At 41.4% G+C, this 25,759-nt stretch overlaps 1 protein-coding gene across 7 annotated transcripts in view; it reads right to left on the bottom strand.

Moving 5' to 3' along the window:
- The window catches only part of LOC126398118 (microtubule-associated protein 4), a 162,049-nt gene extending 146,895 nt beyond the window's left edge, over positions 1 to 15,154 (bottom strand). For all 7 annotated transcript variants that reach the window (XM_050057335.1, XM_050057334.1, XM_050057337.1 and 4 more), the window contains exon 1: positions 15,037 to 15,154. The gene's annotated coding sequence lies outside the window, so the exon portion shown is untranslated. The remainder of the gene's footprint in view (positions 1 to 15,036) is intronic.
- Between the last annotated feature and the right edge of the window lie 10,605 nt (positions 15,155 to 25,759).

The following is a 25,759-nucleotide window of genomic DNA, read 5'->3' as shown; positions in this document are numbered from 1 at the left end:
ATCTCTGTGCAAAGTTTCATGTCTCTATGACATACAGGGCATGAGATATGCCCATTCAAAGTTTACAATTTCAATCGGTTGCTATAGCGCCCCCCTTTGGCCAATTGATGTAATATTGCTTCATTGGCATCCTTCCATGACCCTCTACCACTGTGCCAAATTTCACATGGATTGACCAAGTCAGTGAGGAGAAAAATGTGGAACACACACACAGAGTTTTCATCATTATATAGTAAGATAGTAAGATGAGATAAACATCACAATAGGCCCTGGATAAGAAACCTGTATGTGTTATAAATATGGGTTTGAGGCTCAGTTCTTAAAACAGGAGAAGACTGATGTTGCATCTCATAGAAAGGTTATTCACAAGGTTTAAAACATCTGGGCAAGCCACAGTTACATACTTATAGACTCTTTCAGGGCCGACAATGAAGTCTTAAAATGTGTCTTGTTGTGTTATTGGGAGCCAAAAGACCAAAGGGGTGTTGTTGTAGGGATGAATAACGTTATGTGTATTAAGGGTTATCATGTCCACCTCATCAGAAACTAGGGAGGTGGTCGTCCATGGGCCCCGCTTCCTTATTTCAATGGCCTCCCTGATCCAGCGCTGGTGTTTGTTGTCCTCGGTGTGTATGACTCTGGCCTTGTCCCAGTCCATAAGACGTGATCTGTTTTGGCTGTTTTTGTTGTGCCTTTTCTTTTATTGATCTTGTTTGTCTTATTTTCGTCTCCTTCTTGCATTCATTTTGATGTTCTTTTTTACGTGTGCTGAAACTCCTCCCTGTCTCACCGATGTATGCTTTATTGCATGATCGGCATGGTATCTTGTAAATGGCGTTGCATTTGTTGTTTTGTTCGATCTTGTCTTTTGGGTGTACCAGAATTTGCCGTAGTTTTGTGCAAATTCTGGTACAACCAAAAGACAAGATCGAGGCGTGACCAAACTGACAGGACGGTCACACCTCCCTAATATCGGCTGATTGACAGATCAGCTGATAAAGACGCGTCACAACCACAATCAAGTGACACCTCTGAGGAAGGCGGAAGTTTCCGCCGAAACTTGTCAAGGTATGTAACATCCTAACATGTCTGAGATAAAAGAACAAAAGTCATTTGTGATTTTACACTGACAAGTTGATTTATTTCAGACTGACACTGAACTATCTGTCCATCCAGGAAGACACATTTTTGACAAGGTACACAATACTGAGTCCGTCCACATGGTTTTACTTGGCTCTGAAAGACTGGTTTGTGTCCAGCTGATTATTTTTGCCCATAAATTTAGTTCAGTGTCTTTATACTGACACAAGACCTGCTGCTGTCTCCTGGTCTGCAGGCAACATTCTCTGTCAGTCAAACTACTTTCATGCGGTTGTCCTTTTCTTGGTATTTAGTGCCTTTGATGACACATGAGACCGAACTCTCGAGCTGACTCTTTGAATTAGGCATCAGATTACACCTTTGTGTCATCTGCCCTGACAATATATCTGAGGATGGAGTGCTGCATGTTTTAAGGCTGTTCCCATGTCATGTGGAGTTGAATATACGGCTCACAACCAACAACCAAGAATAAATTGCCAATTTAAAGCTAATGAAAGCACTGAAACCACAAAAAGCCGTCAGCGTAAAAGGAATTCCTTCTATCTAGTGTATGAAATGTCATATGTTGCCTGACATCTCTCTCCTTATCTACAACACACCTCTCAACCACACCCTTCCATCTACCTATCCATCCATCTGTGCACCACCCATCTCCTCACCCTGCTGTATAATTCCCAGCAGGGCTGATTGGCAGCGGTAAAGCCTGGTTGCTGACACACTGGTCCAGCTGCTACTGTTGTGAGGGGGGATTACAGCGACCGGCTCACTCTGTACCATCCCATTCTTCCTCTCCGCTCTCTATCCCTCCATCATTTCATTCACTCAATCCGCCGTTGTCACGCAATCTCAGACTCCACCCTTCCAGCCCCACCACACACACATTGCACATCTATGTACGTGGTCACACACACACGAACGCACACATGAGACACATCTGTGTGTGTGTGCGGAAGCATATGAGACACAGGAATGTGAAATCACCACATGATAGTGGCTGCGGCGTCTGACCATTCCAAGTCATTGATTACTTTTTTCAATTGGAAAAAAAAAAAAATTAGTCAAACCTTTCGCAACGCAGTTTGTTACCAATCTGTATACTTTATAGTCTGCACACACTCTTACAACACCACATCACATTGCGTAAAGTCAGTAGCACTTTGACACACACAGCTGACCCTGATTTACTAAATTTATAACTCCACATTTTGGAGCTACTGCAGTGCTGATGGTTGCTTCAACATGTTGCGTATCTCTCACACTGACACATTACTTTAAGAATGACACATGTTAAGACACTCCATCAGTCCAGATGAGGTTATGAGACCTTCAGAGGACGTGTGATTCTGAAGGTCTGGTCATCAATTTCAAGGCAAAGTCAATGAGTTTCAAAGGAATCACCATAATCTGTGGATTCGCTAACCAAGGTGAAGTAAATCTGGGTTGTCTAGTTGAACTTTGACCCACAAATTGGCTCGTTTGAAAGACAGAAAACTGTCCTGACAGTGCTGACCTTGGGGCTGTTGCAACTGCCACAACCAGAATGTTTTTTAGCTGGAGCGCTGCAAAGTTACACTGCTCTACAAATGCCAGCAGGGTGACGAGGTGCTGGGCGTCTGTGCGGAGTGCTGTTCCTGGTCGATGAGAGTCGAAAAATGTTCATTCTCCGAACCCATCGGCTGTATTCGGCGTCTGACTTCCGGCAGACGGTGAATACAGCCTCTGAGGGCAGACCTAGTGATGGCCAAATGAAGCTTCATGAAGCATTTTCTTTATTTTATGAGCCCACTAGATGGCGCTTTTTGTTCAACAAAAGGTTGAAAGCACACTGAATTGCCATTCTTTGAGCTCCTCTCCTAAAACATGATTGCCATTTAGTGGGCTCAAAAAATACAGAAAATGCTTCATGAGGCTTCATTTGGCCATCACTAGGCAGACCCCCGATTTTTTGGCATTCCGGTTTGATTTGGGCGGAGAAGGTGAATTTCCGTTTCCGACTTCCGTTTGAGTTTGCAGTGGCGCCAATTATGTTCCGCCTCGTTAGTTCACCGCACGGAGCGTTTAACCTGGCAACAACTGCAACCAGCTCAAACGTGATTGGTAAATATCACGTGGACTACAAACAGCCTACAACCGGAAACCAGGGCTCTTCCGCTCTTCTTCCGGAGGCAAGATCTCCGGGGTTTGCCTACAGACTCTACATACACTGAATGTAGAGTCTGTATATAGAGACTAAAAAATGTTCAACTCTTGGTAAGACGCTGCAGCCGCTGGTCACTTTCACTTTTTACCTATCCGTCCAATCACAGTGGAGGAGGACCAGGACAAATACCCTACCACAAAGACCAACCATCACATTACTGAACAGAAAATGGAGGAGAAATGAATACCGAACCAACACAGACCAGCAGTTCGTCCACTCTCCCTACAGACTTCAGCCTTCCTTTCATCTGGATCAAATATTTAAACTTGTGCCTAGGGCTGCAACAGCATTAGATTTTCCCAGTATGATAACCATCTCAGAAAATATCACAGTTTCACGGTATCATGGTATTACAGAATTTATATTATCATATATATTATCAGTCAGAATGACCCTTAAAGGAATGAAAATGGAAGGGTTATTTTTTGTTGGCCAAATGTTGTATCCCTATAATCGAAAATTGAAACCATTTTTGTTAATGGAAGTATCAGCAAAAAATCGCCTCTTAGAAAATTACTAAAATAAAGTTGAGATTCAATGTCCAGTTGCATTTTTTTTTTCCAATTTCATTTTACAAATGTACACAGTATAATAACCCTCAACTCTTACATCACCGTATCACGATATAGGTCATTTCATATCCCGATACCGATACATATCATGGTATAGCACATTTTAATCCAATGAATAAAAAGTTGTGCGCCCCCCCAGAGATCCGTGCAAAAGATGCACAGACTCCAAATGACGAAAAATATTGCTGTATAAAGTGTAATTTGCGTCACGATATAAACGATAGAGCAAAATATGAAACGATAGACATTTTTCTCTCGTCACACGATATATATCGTCATATCGCACAGCGCTACTACCGTGGATCTTTTGTATCTTAGCAACCAGAACCAACCAAACCATCTCAGCTGAAAAGACGCTGCCTCTCTATTTCACCTCATTGCCCTCCTGTACTCTGCATTTAACAAGTATTTTATCTGTTTTCAAACTGTCATCTTTATCATTTTATAAGCAAATATACACCTAATATTAGCCTAAATATTAAAGCTTATTTATAAAGCACTAAAATCAGGATAAATAAAGTTGTCTAATTTACAAAAGTAATAAAAAATGGTGGTTATTATGCCTATCATGCTGCTGAGCCACCCTCAGTAACAGCAGTGGAAATTCCTTCACTGTGACAGTCCTAGTTGACCTTTAGGGGAACAGAGAGCTTGGAGTTCAAAACAGAGGAAGCTATTGTAGCCTGTTAGCTGTGTCATATAATCCACCATCAGCATGGGCTCTGGAAATTGGGATGGACATAGACTAAACAATTTATTTATTATTCGAAAAAATAATCATCAGCTGCAGCCCTAGATGGCTTTGCATTCCCTCAGCAATCAAAGCTCTGCAATATAATGGCCAACATAAAACCAATAATCAGTGATAAATAATTCATCAAACCTGAGGCCTGCGAGGGAAAGCAATTTTTCTTTCTCTCTGATAATTTTTTCTTTTTGGATTTCATACAGCGTAGGAAAAAAAATGAGTGTGCTGAGATTAACTTGGCTGCGACTTCCCTAAACGTGATTCTTAACAAGTCCAGACAATATCAAAAGACAACAAATCATTTGCAAATCAGCAGCACAAACTCCAACCTGACAGGAGCTATTTGGGGTTTGGATATGGATCAACAACGACCTGACTTTCCACTTCTGACCATTTTGCTAAACTTCAAGCTCGTCTGCCAACAGACTTGGCTGAGCTTCCATAGAACACACAACATATATCTTTATTAATTACTCATGTCTGACAACTGTGCAGAAAAGACAAATGGTGCCACGTTCAGGTTTCACTGATGCTTTGGTACAAAACAGTTCAATCACAACCAATCCGGTTCCGGCTCTGTAAAAGCTCTGTAATAAAATTATCATCAGTGAGTCATTAGTTTTTATGGACAAATTGATTTACAGTAAACAACATAAAATGTTTCACAGATCCACTGCAGGTTCAATACTAATGGAGGCCATTACCGGCAGTGGTGGAGCTATTTACCGCTGTGTGGGGTATCGATCACTGCGGGTCATGAATGCTCTTAGTACACATGGTCACACTAATTATATGACAGTCAACCAATCGTATACAATTAACAGACGATGGGCACAGTAGGAACGTATTTATAGGGATGCATGACATATACTGGGCCGAATAATTATCAGCCGATAATGGGAAATTTAAATTATTGTGTATAACTCCAATTATGAATTTATAGGCAATAAATAGCGCTGCAACAGAAGAAGAAGGTAACAACATGACGAAATCTAAATCCAGAGACGTGCATTTTTGAATGGACGAGGAAAAAGTTCATGTTAATGTTGAACCAGTTTGCCGCTAGCTAAGCTGAAAGGGGGCATATCACCACCTATCGTGGTGGAGTCAGACATACTTGGGTCAATAAGGGTACTTTCACACCTGCCCTGTTTGGTTCGCTTCAATCAAACTCAATTTCGTTTGCCCCCTCAGTGTGGTTTGTTTGGGCAGGTGTGAACACAGCAATCATACTCAGGTGTGCACCAAAACAACCGGGCCAAGACCTTCCTGAAGAGGTGGTCTCAGTCCGGTTACAAACAAACTCTGGTGCGGTTCATTTGTGGTGAGAACCTGCTCGACTCCACACCAGATCAGCAAACTCCCACTGCATCAGCAAACCCCTTCCCAGCCGCTCTCCTCTTGACGAATGATCAGCATCTGCTCAGTTCACGTTTGCACAAGCTAACACAGCAGCAGCAACTCACATCCAACACCGAATCTTTAAACTGTCCCAACAAACTCTCACCAAAAAGGTTCAAATCTGTGGTTGAGCCCTGTGTGTGTGCGGGAAGACTCACACACCGACAGTAGTCTTCCAGTGTCTCCACGGGGAGGCAGAGGGACTTTAATTTCTGTTTTAATTACTTGTGTATGACCCGTCAGCCAGTCTGTTGTCAAAGATTATGTTGAAGCATTTAAATTCAAATCTTAGGCAAAATGCCCAACATAAAACCAACAAATCTTTCGGTTGACGAAGGTCTTCCTAAAGGTCCTCCTCGACCTTCGTCAAGAGTCCAGGAGGATGGAAACACAACTGCTTCCGAGAGAGTTGGATGTGCAAATATCTTTCTTTAAAATAAAACTTCAAAATCAAGACTGTAATGTTACTCCACATTAAAAAGCCAGATTAAAAATATGGATCTTTTATTCACTCAAGTAAAGGTCAGAGTTTGGTCAGAGCTATGGAATATTAAATAATCTATGTCTTCCCACTACACGTTAGCCTTTCTAACTCTCAGGTGTGCAAAACTACAGGTTATAAACTTCTTTTTTAGGTACAAAAATGTGAAATTACCGATTATATCAGCCATAAGAAGTAATTATTGGTTATCTGTATCGGCTGAAAAAAATTCATATCATGCATCCCTACATGTTTATCTTTCTAACAGAGTAACTAGATAAACTTTTATTTATAAAGCACCTTTTTAAAACCAGAGTTACAAGGTGCTGTACAGTGCAAACAATAAAAAGTACACAGAAACTACACAGACGGCAAACACCCATTTTAGGACAAAGTGCTTACGAAACAGGTACATATATCTGAATACAATATGTTGTTATCTTGATACTAAATAAAAACAATTAAATTGACGTTCAGTGCTATAAACTGTGATCCAATGTTGTGTATTGCGCAAGACATAAACAAATATTTTAACAACTATTTTTGTCCGTTTTTAAGTCACAGCTGACTTGAAATCATTCACCTGTCACAGCCCCACCAACACAGCTCCTTGCATGTTTTTAACAGAGGGCTGTTTTGTAGTCTGAGCAACCAATAAAGCATCACTATGCTTCAAAGAAAGTTGTCGCCACATTGTCAAACAACATGTGGAACCCTGGGCTCCTGCAATTTTTTATCTTTTCCCATACCGACTATCTGACAAGCACATCAACTTCACCCGGTGATTGAATAGGTGCGTGGTGCGGAGAAAGGAGCCAGGGTTTGAACTATCTCAAGCAGTGTTTCCGTTATCCGGTAATTTTTGACCAAGAAAATCTGTTGAAGTTTGACATATTTAAACCTCTCCAGTTATGTGACAGACATATGTTAAATATGTACTTCTGTTATGTCATGTAAACAAACCAGGTATCCGTTGTGTGCTCAAGATCTGTCTGAAAGCAGAGAACTACTTGCTATCTGCCTACATTTGTACATTATAAACAGAAAACACATTTAATATTGGGGTAATTTTTGGTTATGACATGCAATATAACAGGAAGTAGGCTGTAATAGTCATCTACTTGAGACTTTCAGCTCCCTGATGATCTCCCTCCAGCCAGCTGTCACCATATTTAGGTTTGGTAGTGAGTTACAGTTACAAACTCCTCATTTCAACTTCATGAATCAGCCATTCCTCGTCACTGAAGCACTTTTAAAGTGAGTGACAAGAAAAAATAGAAACCAGGCGTCTGACAGCTGAGGCCAAACAATGTAGTCAGACTGATTTTGTTGCTGACGCCCATGTCGCATTCAGTTAGGACACAGTGCTGACAGAAATTAGTCCCAGTGAATGTAGGTTAGTGTAATATCTATTGATTTATTTTTTAATAGCATTACGCTATGAGTCTATTGACAAGACTCATTTTATTTGGAACATGATGCAAAAGCATAAGTAGCATACATTTCAATAAAAATATAAACTTATTTGTCTTGATTATGTCTTAGCCAGCCTATTAACTGTTTTTAAGCTCAATTAACACGAGTAATATTTGATAGTAATTTCTCTCATTTGTCCAGGACATTGAAATCTTCCAGGACGTGGAGCGGCACTAACGGAAACTCTAATTTCAAGCTCTTTTTCTTATCCTTCTCACAACTACTTCTTTCACAGGTCGAACATCATGAATGTCTCTAAGGAGAGCATGTCTACAAGTAGGATTTGTGAGATTATAGTATCTTGCCTATCTCTCTGACGACTGGCTTTTCACATTTCTTTCCAGTATGGCTGTTTGGAACAGTTATAAACACTTTTGCCTTCAGATGTATTCACATATCGCAACCTTAACATTCCAATAAAGCCCCGTTTCCACCAAACACTTTCGGCATAGTACCTTTGGAACCAACAGCAACCCTTCAGACATGGTACCTAGACCCTAATGTTTCCACCACAGACAGTCCTCTTAAATGTGGGCGGGGTTGCTGTCACTCACTGCTCCGTCCAGCACTCGTTGTATTTCCTCATCACTGGTGACACAGATGGAAGTCTGCACCTGGTTTATCGTCCACAGAACGAGGCTGCACGCTGACATTTTAAGAACAAAATAGAACAGGCTGCAGTGAAAGTCTCCTTTAGTCCTTCTAAGGCAAGTAAAGGGGTTGGTGTTGCCGTAGCCCACAGGAACGACGCTCCACAATGGGTTTTTTTTCTCCAAGTGAGGATTAGGATATATGAAGTTCACATAAACCAGTCAAAATTAATATATATTTGGTCAAAGTCTTGAAGATCCAGTGATTACTAGAAGTGTAAGTCATCCAAAAGAGACAATAAAAACTAAAGGAATGGTGAAAGTTGTGATATTGAGATTTAAGGTGTGCTGATGGATTCATGTCATCAACTCATGCATTGAGTAACATTAAAAGTAAACGTTTCACCTTAAAGGTTGCCGCGAGTTGGTTCAGTGAATTGAGTAATTTATTCTTAGACTCCAGCTGCTGTGAGAGGCAGCAAAACATCCTTTCATTTTAAAGTTATAGTTTACTAATAACTGTAACACTTGCATGAACAGTGGTTACATGAGCCTCAAAACCAGCCACAACTCAGCCCTGAGCCGAGTGACCGTCCTCTACTGACCAATCAGACTGCAGTGTTCACAGCTCCACCTTTTAGTACCAGATCTGTGTGCTAGGTACCCCAACAGAGGGGGAACGGTACAAAACATTTCCATTGGTACCATCCACAACTTTTCACAGTGGAAAAAATGTGAACCAAACTGAACTGAACCATAACGGTATGCTTGGTGGAAACAGGGCTTATAGTCCCCAATCTGGGCCAAAACTATTACCATGCTGCACCCTAACAACCGAATCCTGATGAGTAGCTCAGGGCAAAGTAAGGGAAGCATTATGTAAGGATAATAATGCAATCCTTGTCCCAGACTAAACTGCCCTCAGCAGCGTTGTTTGGCAGCACAGGAGCAAATGGATGATGGATTTCCTTTGCTTCCTGATTCCTAGACAGAGGCCAGGATGAAGCAGCTTGCTGACCTTGAAGAGAGTATCCTGCTACAGTCAAACGACCCTGACTGTGGAGCGGGATCAACTTTCCTGCACCCCAGTTTTGACCCTGACTCTTTCTTGACCTGGACGACTCCCAATTAAGCTTCAACATACAAGGTCACAGAATTAAAAAAGGATCATCTCTGCCACGTCTCAAAATAAATTATGACTCCTAGTCATGAAGAGAAAAGAAGGAAACCACAGCAGATAATCCATCAGTTCAAGTGTCTGGGTAGAGAGCGAGAAGATGGGGAGTCAATGGCTCGCAGTTCCAGTCAATTGACATTCCACAGGCTGAGAAGAATTCAGGATATTTCCAACTGAGTAACTCTAGGAACCTGTCTATTGGGTTCAGTCCCTTCCTTCCTTCCCTCCCCTCCTACTACGGTCATTATTTCCTGATTCTCCCCTTCCTCCCATTATTCCTTCCGCCTTATGTCTCCTTTGCTTCATGTATGTTTATTCTCATTTTGATGAATTTAACAAATGTCCTTCCATTTTCCATGCTGCAAACAATGGATATCACAATCAAGTATGCTCATGTACATTAACTTATGATTTAATATACAGCTAGTTTAATGATTTGAAGTGTGCAAAGCCTACGGAGCTCAATAAAGACAGTATATTGATGACCGATGGCCCAGAGGCAGTCAACTTTGCGTTTTTATGGCGCTACCATAAAAGTTACTCAACATGTCTGTTTTTTTCCCTAAACCACAGATGAAAGCCACGCTGTCTGCTGCTCTAAGATACACACAAGGCTTTCAAAGCTAACATGCTAATAAGTCACTTAGTATATACGTAGAAATAAATCACCTGACTGATCTTTTTATTTTCGGCAACAGTAAACTGGATAAAAATAGAAACTAAAAGACAGAAGTTGGCAGAGGATCATTCTTCTCTGTGTTTCCTCTCATTTTTGCTCTTTGTGTTGAACAAACAGATGTAACAACTTTAACTTTTAAGACAGGAGAGCTTTTTAACTAATTCTTTATTTTCCTATTTCGGACTTCCTGGAAAGAAAGACTTATTTTAACAGAATACCATTCAAAAAGGGCAAAATCAGAGCACAAATAATTCCTCCCAAAGCTGAAGAGAATGAAGCCAGGATACAAATATCTGTCTGTGTGATAATCCTCCAAATGCTAAAGGACTGGAGCACAGCGAAGGGCAAAACTGTGATCAATCCATGACTCACAGATAAGTGAAAGCGCTTCAGTGCAAATCATGCACCGTCACCACACTGTTGAATATATGCACTCGCCGGCTTCTTTATTAGGCACACCTTGTTAGTACCAGGTGGGACCCCTTTTTAATTCTTGGTGTCATAGATTCAACAAGGTGCTGTGTTATCCTGCTGGAAGTAGCCATCAGAAGATGGGTACACTGTGGTCACAAAGGGATGGNAGACTCATCAGACCAGGCAGCGTTTTTCCAATCTTCTATTGTCCAGTTTTGGTGAGCCCGTGTGAACTGTAGCCTCAGTTTCCTGTTGTTAGTTGACACTGGCGAGTCATAGCTCTGGAGATTGACTCTTCAGGTGGGAAATCAAGTTTAATTTGAGGCTCTCCACACATTATTTTAAGCTAATGCTGGTACAGGTCTTTCACTAAATGTAGTTATAACTTTCCATGGTCGTCTGTTGACAAGCTGCAGCGCGATGCATCCAGTGTGTGCAAGAGGCGGCACCTGGCACGTGTCATATGAGGCACTGCGACGCAAATGTTCACTTGTATAGAAGACAGCGTATCTAGATCTGCATGGTTGCTATGGTTTCCATACACATGTTTTCGTAGTGGCATCACACAATTTCACTGTTGACCAAATACTGTCCAACATGAAAACAGACTCATCCATATATATCACTGTCTAAATGTCGCTGCATGGTCTCTAGTATTAAAGACACTCCTGAAGCAAACTTGATCACTGGGTGAGGTTTCATGTTGTGTGCTGTATTTTCTTTCACTTTTGGTTTCCATGGGCAACCCCCCACCCCCCCAACTCTACAATTACCGCCTCTCTAAACAAAGCTTCTCAGGGTTAATGTCTGGCATTAGATTTTGGCAAGCATGCTTAATTGGTCATTTGTCCAATTTGTCCTTAAGTGGGTCATTTGTTACACAGCTGGCCAATTCGGTGTCTAGTTTTGGCAAACGTGGAGCAAAACCAGTGAGAGTCAAAGACAGTTTCAGTGAGTAGTTAGCTGTAGTGCTACATTAGCTATATCATTTGACAGCAGGCTATTGTTAAGGCTGATTTTACCTTTGCAGTGCAGAACACGCTTGAGCTTTCCCAGAATCCCAAACTGTCCACAACTATAAAACTAGTGAGAGTGGTATTTGATTTTGGCAAAGAAGCTGCTGAGCATTTAAACACTGGTAAAGGTTCAGTTCACTGAAACAGTGGTGCTGCAGTAGAATCTGAAATGTATTTATAAAAGAGTTGTGGAATAAAACAGATGTTCCTCTTTTTTTTTTTTAGACGTTTTCATCACTGGAAATATCTGCTCTTAGTGGCACCAGTCCTGCTGTGGTATTTCTATAAAGCGGTCGCAGTAAATGCTTTTCAAGGTAGTTTCTCCTCTCAGCAGTCCAAGCTTCTGATTTTGCACCCGAAGTAACACAACTGCCTCCGACATACAGAGCTGAATACACACCGCTGAGTCGAAGACGTGCAGCGTCAGACTCCCAACTCCACTCCCTGCTTGGAAAATGTTTTGAACTTTATGATGTGACCTTGTACTTCGCTTGACACCAACAAACACTGGGCTATTACAGTACAATTAAGTTACATGAGCTGATATACTGGATGTAACCTTCAAAATAAGAGCCTCTGGTGGAGATACAAGACTTAATCTGCTCTGCTGTCCTGCTAAAGTTGGTGTTTTCTCTGTAAAGACAGCGGGGCAGCAGGGAGAGATCCAGCCAAAGGCAAACAGACATTTCAGGTGGGGTTTGATCCCTGGGCAGCAGGCATGTGTTTCATGTCTCTTTCATCTCTGCAGATTGTGAAACGTGTGAAACGTGCGAAACACAGAGATACAGTAGCTGGTCATGTCAGCAACTCTTGGGAAACTGGTATGGCAGTGAGCAACCGTTATCCCCAGTTTGATGACTGTCAACCCCTCAGGCCTAATACCTGATCTTGGGCGGGCTTACGGCGAAGCAACAAGCAACAGCACATTTTAGGGATGTGATTGGATCAGGTCCATAATGAATTCAGGGCCTTAGATCAGTCCCACCTCTTATTTCCCACTCAGTAATCTGGCTAGGGGAGGATTGGAGAGTAATCTGGATAGAAGGAGGGAGACAGGGAGGGAGGGAGGGAGGAGGGACAATCCTCTCTGCTGTGATTCCTCTTTACATCATCAATTTCTGTGGCAAAATGTTCTACAATGTTTTAATGCGAGTGTGAACCATTAGTTTTAGATGGATGGGTGATAATCAAATCATATTGTTTATTAACATTCAGTTGAACCATATTGTAATAGTTTGATTGTATTATCCTAATTAATGACGCAGGCTGGATTTGTTTTACAAATAATATGAAAGTTTCATGTATTGCATAATAGAGGAACACAGCACTTTCAACATCAGTTGATTAAAAAAAAAAATTAACTAAAGGTACACTTTTTCCAGAGCTTTCAACTGCATCTCATTGTCTTCATTATCAGGGACTCATGTTGTTCCAAAGTTGTATAATTGCCTAGAGTTGGTTCGTGTTCTCACGGCAGCATTTACAAGAGGACCAGATCAAATGCCTTGTGTGAGAAAGCTGCTCTTGATTGGTCAGAATTTCCATGTGGGAAAAATCCAGGAAGTAAAGCAAACGTTGAAGAAGAGTACACTTGCAAGATAAATGTGACACTTTCTAATGTCACAATGGAGGGACAACTACGCAGGTTGATTTTAGCGCTGCTCATCGTGGACTATATTGCTGTCATTGTTCATTTTAGTCAAACCATACAGCTGAATGTTGTTTAGGTGCACACCTGAGTGTGATTGCTGTGTTCACACCTGCCCAAACGAACCGCACTGAGGGGGCAAAGGAACTTGAGTTCGACTGAACCGAACCAAAATGGACAGGTGTGAAAGCGTTCCTAAAAGTCCAAAGGAAAAGAACTAACTAAGCATAATCAGTTCTGAATATTTAAAATGTGACTTTTCGTATATTTACCATACCATTCTTGAGATCAAAATTTCAGCCACAGCCCAAAGACGCAAAACCACATATTTACTCTTAAATATAATATTTTGTGGGGATCCACAATAGTATCAGCACATCATCGGAATCGGTCAACATGCTTTTTCTTTTGTCGCACAACGAATGAATATTGCATACATTTTAAAGTATTCTATTTCATGTCTGCATTTGTTAGTGGGCCATCACGATAAGAGCATCCATGCACAATATGATATTAGTTCCACTACAGAAGAGACTTGATGATCACTCGAATTAGGTAAGAAAAAAGTGGATCTGTGTGTGTTATGGGTCAAATGAGTTGTTACATATCGGCATATTTTTGAACCTTAAAGCATGTCAACATATTCTACTAGCAACCCCAAATAAAATTATGGACCTAAAAATCTGTATCATATGCAACCTTTAACGTGAGCATGTATCAAGGGAGAAAGAGTGAAGAGCTTATCTTTGTGTATCCACCGTTGCAAGCTGCCAATGATAAGCAGTGATAAGAGCTAAAACAACAGAGGCAGTGGGGAAATATCTGTGTGATTGCAGATTTGATTTGTCATCAGTCAGACTGCACTGACAAAGAATGCACTACTCCCAACACATCCAGTAACCGTGATACTGCAACAAAGAATGTGGAAGAAGTCTGCAGAGCTCAGCTACAGTATGTGATACACACACCCTACACATGTAGCTTTGCTGTTCAGCCCTGAGTCCTGCTAACACACTGTAAATGAATGGACAGAGCCAACACAGGTCCGAGCTAGCTTGCATAACTTTGCTCCTGTCTGCTGTGACAGTGCAACTTCACCCATGCTGCCTCAAGTGCTGTCGGGAATATCGGAAGGGCCATATTCGGCTGCACGTGACCTGCCCACCTTTGTAGTAAATATGACGGAGAGAGTGAAAGTTCACAGCCAGTGTTCGCGATGAGAGGCGCAATAAAGTTGCAAACAACCACCTCTGGTTAATAATTTAAAAAAGGGCGAGTGCGTTGCCACTGCGCGTTCAGCCCCACTGCTTCTCGAAAGTAAGAGTTTCCGAGGAGCACCTGAAGGCAGCATTATCCCACAGCACTACACCGTCGCTGTGATGCGTGCTGTGAGATCACTCATCCAAAATCACCGTCATTTCACTGCTACAAAGACTCCGGCTGTCCGCCCGCCCAAACCGCGCTCTCTGCAAACACCGCACGTCCCCGCAAACAGCGACAACAACACAATGTCCATATTGTGACGTGACTCACCGTTAGTCGTCCGCTTTTTGACAGTTTGTCGGGAGTCTGCGAGCGTCTCTGTCACCGCTACGATCCGCCCACCCGAGTGAGCACTCCGCTGGCCTCAGACTAACTTGCTCCTCCCCGGGGACGCTCTCAGCCAATCACAGCTCCACCTCGCTGACTGTCTTTCAATCCAACCAATGGAATGGACACTGACTTGTGAGTGACGCGTGTATCGTCCAATCACAGCTGTCGAACCCTGGGGCGGACCTCAATCGTCACTGAATGTACTTTTGACAGACACCGTGGACACTCAATGGAGAAGTTTGACTCCTTTTACGGGACGTTGCCGCTCCAATCGCCGGGAGGGACAGGCTCTGGATACGGCCACGGCCCAGGAAGACGCCCTTATATCGCCCAGATCACTGGAATGTCACCGGGATGAGTTATTACAGAAAATACGGAAACTGCAGCCGTTAGAAACCAGATATGACACGGTTACATTCACCTGTATCACACACAGGCCAGGTGTAAACATAGAAACAGTTAGATCAGTTTGTCTGCATTATTCTTTAAATAAAATAGGCACAAATGGAAACAGAAACAATTCAAGACAAACCACAATATGTTTATAACTCTGGTGACACAGACAATCAGTTACTATGACAAACATGAGCTACACACGTCCAGATAATGTAATAAACCCATTCTTCTGGCTTATTCTCACATTACATCCTCCAAATCCCTCCTTAATTTAGATAACTTTTCATGTAAAGAACTTGGGAGAGGAAATCAAGAGCATTGTAACCCTAAAGATGAGTCACAGTCACATAGCGTAGGTTTACAGTGACACCCTGTGACAGAAATGGCAAACATCACTCCCCGGCTGCTGGGTGCCTCCTCTTTCTCCAGCTTGCATCATCACGGCCAGTGTGTGATGTCAGATTATATATATTCTCCTGTCGCCACTCCCCACCACCCACAGCCCCACCCTCTGGAGATCTCTCCCCAAACACTCCCATGACTGCACCGTCTGTCTCTGTCCAGCATCTTGGAGCTTTTGTAATGTTTGATTCAACGTCAAGTGCCTGTAGTGTGCTTTTAGTCACCTCGGGTATTTTTTCACTTGTTGGGGGGGTATCCTTAATTATTACTCACTCACTGCTGCCATGGGGGGATTAAAATGGGCCTATCAGGCACAGGCCAAGGGGCCCAAAGGCTCAGGGGGCCTCATAGTTAGACCCTTTGTTAAAGTGACTGTTTTATAGAATTGTTTGTTGGAAAGTCACAAAGCCCAGCCTGAAGTAGATGCTAGGCTAATTTAAACAATGTAAAATGCCATAGACTTGTGCTAATAACATTAGCATGTTGCATATGTGGGGAAAATGTGTTTGTCTGTGAATGCTGCGAGTTACAGTGAAGCTGATTTGTGTACTTGTGTTTGACACTGTAGCAATTAAGCCATGTTTAATGTGTGTTTTGAATCAACTAAACTTTACAGTATATCATAGAAACCCTGCACAGTGGTGTAGGCTCTGCGTAGAGCTGATGAACAACTTTAAATCCCACTTAATTCCGTTCAAAGTTATGTGACTCAAGCTCACACCTCTGGTGTCTGTCAACATGGAGTCTGAGCTAATATTTCATTATTAACTTCTCTCTACACGATACAGCTGCACAGTGCAAATCTAGGCTGCAGTAAGACAAGCAGTCAAAGTGATTTAATACGTTTGATAATAAGACTTGCGTCACAGATTTCCTTTCATACACTTTGTATTCTGTGTCTGGTATATTCGTGAAGAGGAGTGTCAGTGTGGATCTGCTGGTGCATCTTTGGGAATAATTTCAACACTTTCATCTAACAGTAGAACTTTAGGGTAACCTGCAAAACCCTTCAAGAAAAACCAAGGCAAGCTTGCTGCTCTGTTTCAGTGACACCTCAGACTGTATGTGATGCGTTAAAGAACCTGTAAAATGTGTCCTATGTGGAAAGACTTTGTTTAAGGGCATGCATGGGGAAGATTTAAGGAGCTGAAGTCATTTTATTGAGAGTTAAGGCATGTTTGTTGGGCTATGAGGAAGTAGTGATGGCCAAATGAAGCCTTATGAATCATTTTCTTTATTTTCTGAGCCCACTAGATGGCGCTCATGGTTTGAAGAGAGAGGCTCAAAGAATGTCAATTCAGTGTGCTTTCAACCTTTTGTTGAACAAAAAGTGCCATCTAGTGGGCTCATGAAATAAAGAAAATGCTTCATGAGGCTTCATTTGGCCATCACTATGAGGAAGAGGTTAAAGAAAAGAAGTTGCTACTGGAAATATTATGTAGGAATAATAGTTCAATGTGGTCAAGACTGGTGCTGTGTCTCAAATCTTGTACTTAGTTAGTACACTTCCATTTAGTATACTATGTGTAGTGATGGCCAAATGAAACATTATGAAGCTTTTTATTTATTTTAAGAGCCCACTAGATAGCACTTTTTCTTCAACTAAAGGTTGAAAGCACACTGAATTGCCATTCTTTGAGTCTCTCTCTTTAAACCAAGAAAATGCTTCATGAGGCTTCATTTGGCCATCACTAACTACTGTATGTGCACTATGTACTTATTGGCGTAGTGCGCAAATTTCAACAGGGTAGTGTTGTCTCAAACCAAACACGGCCATTGTGCACTTACCGGAAATGACAACCGCAGCTGTTAGCTAGTTAGCAAACTAGCATTCACGTTAAAGTTCGAGGCACCAAATCATTACAGACTGCTAAATTAACCCAATAAACATACTGCTGGCTTACATTATAGTGGTGCTTAGTGCAAACAACACATGTATTTGTACAATGCAGCGACATTCACTGTCGCACAGTCCTCTGCCGCCATTTCAGTTTGAAAAGTGGCCCTCCCCTTCCGCTACGTAGCCAAAAGGCGACCATTGAGGGCAAGAAGTGTCCATAGTTCCACACTCAACCTCTTGACCGTTTTGAGTGCACCATCCGGGTACTCATAGTGCACTGCATTTTTCCATACTTCTCAGTGTGAACGCACTTATGCACTCAATATATTAAGTTTAAGTACAGAAGTACGCAATTTGAGACACAGCATAGGACTTTATCTAGTGATGGCCAAATGAAGCCTCATGAAGCATTTTCTTTATTTTATGAGCCCACTAGATGGCACTTTTTGTTCAACAAAAGGTTGAAAGCACACTGAATTGCCATTCTTTGAGCCTCTCTCTTGACCACGAGGTCCATCTAGTGGGCTGTGAAATTAAAGAAAATGCTTCATGAGGCTTCATTTGGCCATCACTAACTTTATCCTCATTTTAAAACATGAGAAAATGTTCTTCATGACTAAAATGTGAAGAGAAAGAAAAAACACTTTTTCACAGTGAGTACAGTCACACATTCTTCTTCTTCTCTTAAAAGTCCAACTAAATGACACAAGGAGTCCTGACATCATCGTTTTGCTTTCAAAGAGGTTTATTGAAAGAAATATTTTGAAATTTTATAAAGTTCAACCATTGATAATGCTATCACACAATCAGAACCTAGAGCTTCACCATTTCCCCTCCACCTTTCTTCAACATTTGATATGAATAAAGCACTGCATCGGCCAGCCCAGTGTTAGAAATCTATGGTTAATATTCCAGGGACTGCAGTAGAATATACACTGTTGAAAAGATTAACAGTTCTCAAAACATTTGTGAGAGTTTTTTGGGCCGTCACACTACTCGGTACTTTTCAGCAAACTGTGTCAAAGATATGCTATTGCTAACAGATTTCAACACCCTGTGCACTGAGAAGAAAAGAAGACGTGGTCCAAAAGTGCGCTCACATGTGTTGATAAGAGTCAGTCTTCAGAGTGTCGCCTGTCCCAGCTGGGCGAAAGCGGGATTTAGAACATTTTAGATGCACTTGATTTAACTTTGTAGGCAAGAGTGAAAACATAAGCCGGAGAAGGTAAATCAAGCGCTCCTTGATATTTGGGAAACAGGTAACAGTTCTGCCCAGGACTGCCACACATGCATCACTCCGTTACAGTGGTTTGCAACCAAAGATACAAATATACAATATAATATTGTATCATCCAGGATCACTATATTTGCAGCTATTCAGTACCCATCTCTTCCATAACCTGGAAGTAGTATGTATATATATGTATATATAAATATGACTCTCCCGTAACCCGGAAGAATTCAGTGTTTCACTCTACACACAGTTTGCAAGCATACAGCAAAAATCAGCTGCTTTGCACGTCAAACCCTCTGACTGCTGGACGATTCTCGGTGCAGCATGCAAGTAAAAATGTGCACAATATTAAAAGTCTTGAGCGTCATCCTCCTAATCACCTTTAATCACCCTCATCATCATATCCATTTTTACCATGGACAACTGCATCCACATCTTATTTTTTTTATTTCCAATAAGGTGATTATTTTCATAAGAAATTAGAGCAGACTTTATTTATTTAGTATATTTTCCTCTATAGTATTCTGCATTTCAAAGCATGCCAAAGAAATTTTTCAGTTTCTGCATAGTGCTGGCTATACGAGTGCCAAAGAGTTTGATTCCTTTACAAGTAGTAGAAGTCGGTATGTACAGGCAAGGAGTGACAGAGCAGATCCAGTGTTGTGTAAACGATACCAAACCCCCCTCCCCAAGTGCTCAAAATATCTACAAATACAGATCCCAAGTCTGTTGGAACTCATAGAAAGTTGTACAGAGCTGAAAAAAGCTCAGCTGTGTGGAAGAGCAGTTAAGGAAGGTGTGTGTTTAGTGTGTGTGTGTGTAGGCGTGACTGTAAGCTGGGTTTTTCATATCTGTACGTGTGTGTTCAAATGCAAAGGGGAAAAAAAACACTCTAATCTCCTTTAACGACCCCCTCCCCAGTCCCTCTCTACTTTTGTAATATGCATTATGCATTACATAAATGTATTCTGTAGCATTGAATATTCCACTAAGGTCTACGGTCACATACAAGGAAGAAGAGTCGACGACGACAACCACATTCTAGTTTTGAGGTCATAGTTCTGAATGTAAAGATACAGTTCAGGCCACTAGGTGACTGTTATTGAACACTAACAAAACTCTCGCTACAGTATGTGTGACGGCGAGGAGAGCCCGCTTCTGAAAATCAGTATTCAAATCAGATTCACTGGTAAAGATCTCGATGGGTTTTCACTGGATATTTGGAGTCAAAGACCGATTCGTTATGGGATCTTGTTCCTGGTGACCACAGGCAGGGACTGCTGGTGAAAACTAACCGATGGTAATGATGAGTGTGTGAGCAAAGTAAACCAATCGAAACACGGCAACAAGCAGAAAGGGTTCAGTAGTAAAAAGAACTCAGTAGATTTGGTCAGTGTCAGCTTATCAGCTTTGGACATCCGTGATGCATTCATTTACATTTTAAATACAGGAAAAAAGGGATTCCAGCAACTTTGTCAGCCTGTTCTTACTCCCAGCTCGTCAAATATCGACACTGTCAGTGGCCCTTGGCGTCAGTTATCGACGCCACGTATGGCCTGCCTCATAATCTGACGCTCTGAGCGTAGTAAAAAGAGCAAGATAGACAAAGTAGGGTGGATTGGTCAAACAAATACAGGACTTTCACCCAGGAGAGTGCTGTTTGTGTCCTGTGTGAAGAGTTACTTTAACAACGTAGCATAATATGTCATTAAGACACATTTATTTTAACCCAAACTTTGATCATATTTTTGAATTTAACCATGTACTTTTGTACAACACCTTGCGGATAGTGATGGCCAAACGAAGCCTCATGAAGCCCACTAGATGGCACTCATGGATTATAGAGAGAGGCTCAAAGAATGGCAATTCAGTGTGCTTTCAACCTTTTGTTGAACAAAAAGCACCATATAGTGGGCTCATAAAATGAAGAAAATGCTTCATGAGGCTTCATTTGGCCATCACTAAACATAGTATACTACATGGAAATGTACTAAGTACGCAATTTGAGACACAGCACCAGTCTTGACCACATTGAACTATTATTCCTACATAATATTTCCAGTAGCAACTTCTTTTCTTTAACCTCTTCCTCATAGCCCAACAAACATGCCTTAACTCTAAATAAAATGACTTCAGCTGCTTAAATCCGTTCCATGGATACCCTTAAACCCTTTTTCTGAGCCCAACAAAAGGTTGAAAGCACATTGAATTGCCATTCTTTGAGCCTCTCTCTTTAAACCATGAACGCCATCTAGTGGGCTCAGAAAATAAAGAAAATGCTTCATGAGGCTTCATTTGGCCGTCACTACTTGCAGACACCCTGTTACTCACCCCGGCCTTAAATATCCATAACTTTAAGCCTTAAAAATATGTAAACAGATGAGTTATGTAAAGAATGGGAAACTAGCTAGAGAGACCAAAACCGTTTTTTTTTTTGTACCAGGCTGTAAACATGTTTATTTCTGTTGTAAAGTTGGACATTTTAACATGGATGTCTGTGTGGATTGACTTGCCACTGGAGCCAGCCTCATGTGGACATTTTAGGAACTGCCGTTTTTTGCCACTTCCGCGTTGGTTTCATTTTTCATTCCCGGAGGTTGCCACTTGAGTAAACCTAAATACGTAGTAAACCTATGTTGGTAGTTTATTTTGCATTTAACAAGCAGAAACTGTACTTTTCCTCTGCACGCGGAAGTTTATTTTGAAAATACGCAATGCATGTAACAAGCGGAAACTGAAATGCTGACCCTAAGCGTCCAAAAGGGATGCTGGAGGGGAACCTGTCATATTTTGACATGTAGGGTCATTGATTGAGTGTTAGTATTTGACGAGTTGGTAGTGAGAATGTGTTTCCTTTGTATATAACCCACCAATATGTTCAATCACAATTCATCTGAAAGTCGCTTGAATCCTTTTTACAGTGTACAAACCACCCTCACTCTCTAGGTTCAAGTTTTCCAAACCATCCCGATCACACCCAAAAATGATTTTAAGTCACTTTAAGAATCTCCTTGGTTGAACTTTAAAATCACAGATAATGCAGCTGCATTTACATGTGAGTTTAAAATGTCACCAGTGATTTGTTACAGCATTCACTCGCTTTGGTTCGATACTAAAGTGCACCTTTACAAAGCGTGACATCAGCTGCTTACATGCAGCCGCACGGTCCGATTACTGCACAGGAGAGACGCCGACAGTCACTGTGAAAACAGGTACGACAGGCCACGTGCACACTGTGTATTGAATGTGGCTTTGTGTGCATTTGCGTATTGATCAGTTTAGAATTATTAATAATGATAATAGTAATAATGTGCACCACTCTACAAGCACTTCATAAATATTAAATAAGCATTGTGAATGGCTTCATGAGTGTTAATTTCAAGAGTTATGCACAAAGGAACACGAGAACATGGGGAGATACATGTTTAAACAGAAAGCCTTCACTTGCTGCACCAAATGAACTTTTCATTAACCCGAGACAAAAAACACAAACAACAATAATCCTAAAACAATAAATAAATACAATAGCTTAGACCTGCAAGCAGCTAAATACAATCTTCACAATTCTGCATTAAAGGGGAACTCCGCCACAGTTAAGTTTAAGGATGTTACTGTGTAAATGTCACACTCCAATTTTTCTTTCCTTCCTTGTGATTGGTTGGTTTTGAGTTCTGAGACAAAGGAAAATTAACCCTTTAACATCAATGACACGTTCCTGAGTCTTTATTAAACATCTGCACTGTTTAAGAAGTAAAGTGCTAAAAGTTAACGGATGTAGTTAAGCTGCTACAAGTCTTAACTGTTTAAAGGACTATTGCACTTCAAAAGGCTTTCCCTCTTTAGCGTGTGGTGCAGGAAAAGGGTCTGTCCGTGTAATTTTGTATCGGGGGAAGACAATTTGAAGATGTCGTAGGACATTTTATTTCCCTTCATCTTGGCAACTCAAAACTAAAAACTGATAAAACTGTATGATATTGCAGAAATTAATGTGTGACTTCAGTATATTTTAACATGGACCCTATTTTTACAAGTGACTAATGGGAACAACAGTTTTTGAAACCAGTTCAGTAATGACAGAGAGGGCTGCAGCTGACACCTGCAAAACAAGCTACGATTTAATCTTTCAGGGTAATAGTGCATTGTCAATGTACATCCACTGAAAGTGCTTGTTTTTTGCCATTGACAGGATCAGATTGTTATTAGCAGTGTCTGACAACATTATGGAAAGGATCCCTAAAGAGAAATAAATTGGTTGGACCCAATAACAAACAGGCTGGGTCAGGCAAAAGACAAAGAAAAACATTTTGTGTCTTTGTCAGACAAGAGATCCTTCTAGGGCCGATGTCACAATGATGTCAGTTTGTTAGCTGGAGGCAAAACACAACTAGCGACCAAAGGGCTGTAGGGCAAATGTCGTCTTGTGGTGTTACTGGGAGCCAGAATAAAAGGAGTCATGGCTCAGAATGTAAATTTTATCACCTATCAGCCGCCACTGCCTGTCAACGAAAACAAAGACAGTGCTCCAAATTTACAAACGGTCCAGTTTGTGTCAGAGTGCGCTCCGACACTCATAATGAGTATTTCCGAATGCACGACTCGCATCATCTTCCTCCATTGTCTAAAACAAGCCAACAGAACTCGCTAGCTAGTGCTAGCTAATGTCTGTGGAGAATTGTTTTGCCTCCAGCTAAGCCCCGCCCACCAGAAAACGTCACACTGTTCACTAACAATAAAAGGGTCAATAACAATCTGAGCCTGTCAGTGGCAAAACGAGCCCTTTTAGTGGACATACACTGACGGTGTCTTATTGCCCCGAGTGATTATATTGCAGCCTGTTCTCTCTCTCAATACTACACCAATGTCAAAAGGTTTTTATTCCCATTACTCACTTAGAGGTTAGGTCACTTAGGTTGAAAAATACTTAAGTTTTTCTTAAAATTCTTAATTTAAGGGAGTATCATTGTGCCTGCTCATATTATTTCATACACGTCTGCCTGCCCTGAGATATCTGGTTAACTCCAGACTCCGCCCTTACTACACCATGGTTATTTCCATCATCACCATCACCTTATCATTAATCCTGGGGGAAGTTACATTGCCATTCATTCCATTTATACTTCATAGTGAGATTTAAAAGGAGAGGTGTACATATCTCTCAAATTTGCATGTGGTAGACATTCACTTTTCCAACCCTATTTGTTAGAATTTTCTATCCAATAATTTGATCTAAACGTAGTTCCAGGGCTTTTTTTTTCCATATACAGAAATTCTTCATATGCAATAAATCGCCTTTCTCTTTGATACTATAATTTTTTTCTTCAACCTGCTCACTGAGCCTCCATGACTGAAGTCACAACACCATTTATAAACACAGGAAATCATATCATTCATCAGTTAGTTGTCATTTTCTTGACATGCCAGACTTATCCGACGGCTGGTGAGATACAGTCTTCCTCTGAAGTGATACAGTATTATGTAGGAGGATGAAAGATGGAGGCCTGGACCAAAGATGTTTTCAGTTCACAGATCCAAGATCACCTCGACACATTACCCTCCCTTGGTCTCCTAAAATGGTGTTATTTGTCAGGTCAGTCTACAGTGTGTCACACAGCAGAGCAGTACAATGCCACTGCACTGAGCCAAATGAAACCTGAGCAGTGGTACGTTTGATGAACCTCAACAGTGCAGTGTGATAAATGGCCAAATGAATCAATCCTAAATCAAAGGGACTGAATGAGGCTGTGTTTGCTTCAGTGGCAGACTGATTAATGCATGTTTGTTTTTGCCAGTTTGCTCTATCTGTACATACGAAGCATCTCTTATCTTGCAATCTATCTCACCCCGTTTCCACCAAACACTTTTGGTATGGTACCTTTGGAACCACGAGTAACCTTTCAGACATGGTACCTAGACCCGGGGTTCGTTTAATGTTTCCATCACAAACAGTACTCTTAGATGTGGGTGGGGCTGTTGTCACTCACTGCTCTGGCCAGCACTAGTACCAGATCTGTGTGCTAGGTACCCCAACAGAGGGGGGTAGTGATGGCCAAATGAAGCATCATAAAGCATTTTCTTCATTTTATGAGCCCACTAGATGGTGCTTTTTGTTCAACAAAAGGTTGAAGGCTTCACTTTATTACCATTCTTTGAGCTGCTCAGAAAATAAAAAAAAATGCTTCATGAGGCTTCATTTGGCCATCACTAGAGGGGGGACCAAAAATGGGGACGGTACGGAACGGTTCCATTGGTACCATCCACAACTTTTCACAGTGGAAACAGAAAAAATTCGTACCGAACTGAACTGAACCGTACTGCTGGGTGGAAACGGGGCTTAAGTAAAGTGTGGTGAAGTTCTCAGCATCTGTGCATCTCTATACCTCGGAGAATCTGCGTTACTGTGTTGATGGCCTGCTAACGTGACATGACAAGGATCAGATGTTTATGAGAACTTCAAAATGGGAGGTAATGGGCTTAAGTTAACACGACGTAGTCCCTAAAACAGTGGTGCTTAAATACAGTGTCTCCTGCTGTAGTATTGAAAATTCTTGGATGACCTCCTAAGTATTTCAAAACCTACATTATAAAGGGTTTTATTTGTGCTGTCTAGATTCAAAAAACACTTCATCATAATTCATAATTTGAAAAAGCTGCTAAAATCAGTTTGGGGCAAAGAAAACATATTTGTCCTAAACATTACAATCCAGTGACCCTCTACAGTGTGTGAAAGCAAACGCACTATACGCCATGCTCTGCAAACGAGGACAAACATTAAACACGTATAAAGGTTTAGA

This window comes from Epinephelus moara, chromosome 11 (genome assembly GCF_006386435.1).
Source record: "Epinephelus moara isolate mb chromosome 11, YSFRI_EMoa_1.0, whole genome shotgun sequence".
Taxonomy (NCBI): Eukaryota; Metazoa; Chordata; class Actinopteri; order Perciformes; family Serranidae; genus Epinephelus; species Epinephelus moara.
This window is presented reverse-complemented; position numbering and strand designations above follow the sequence as displayed.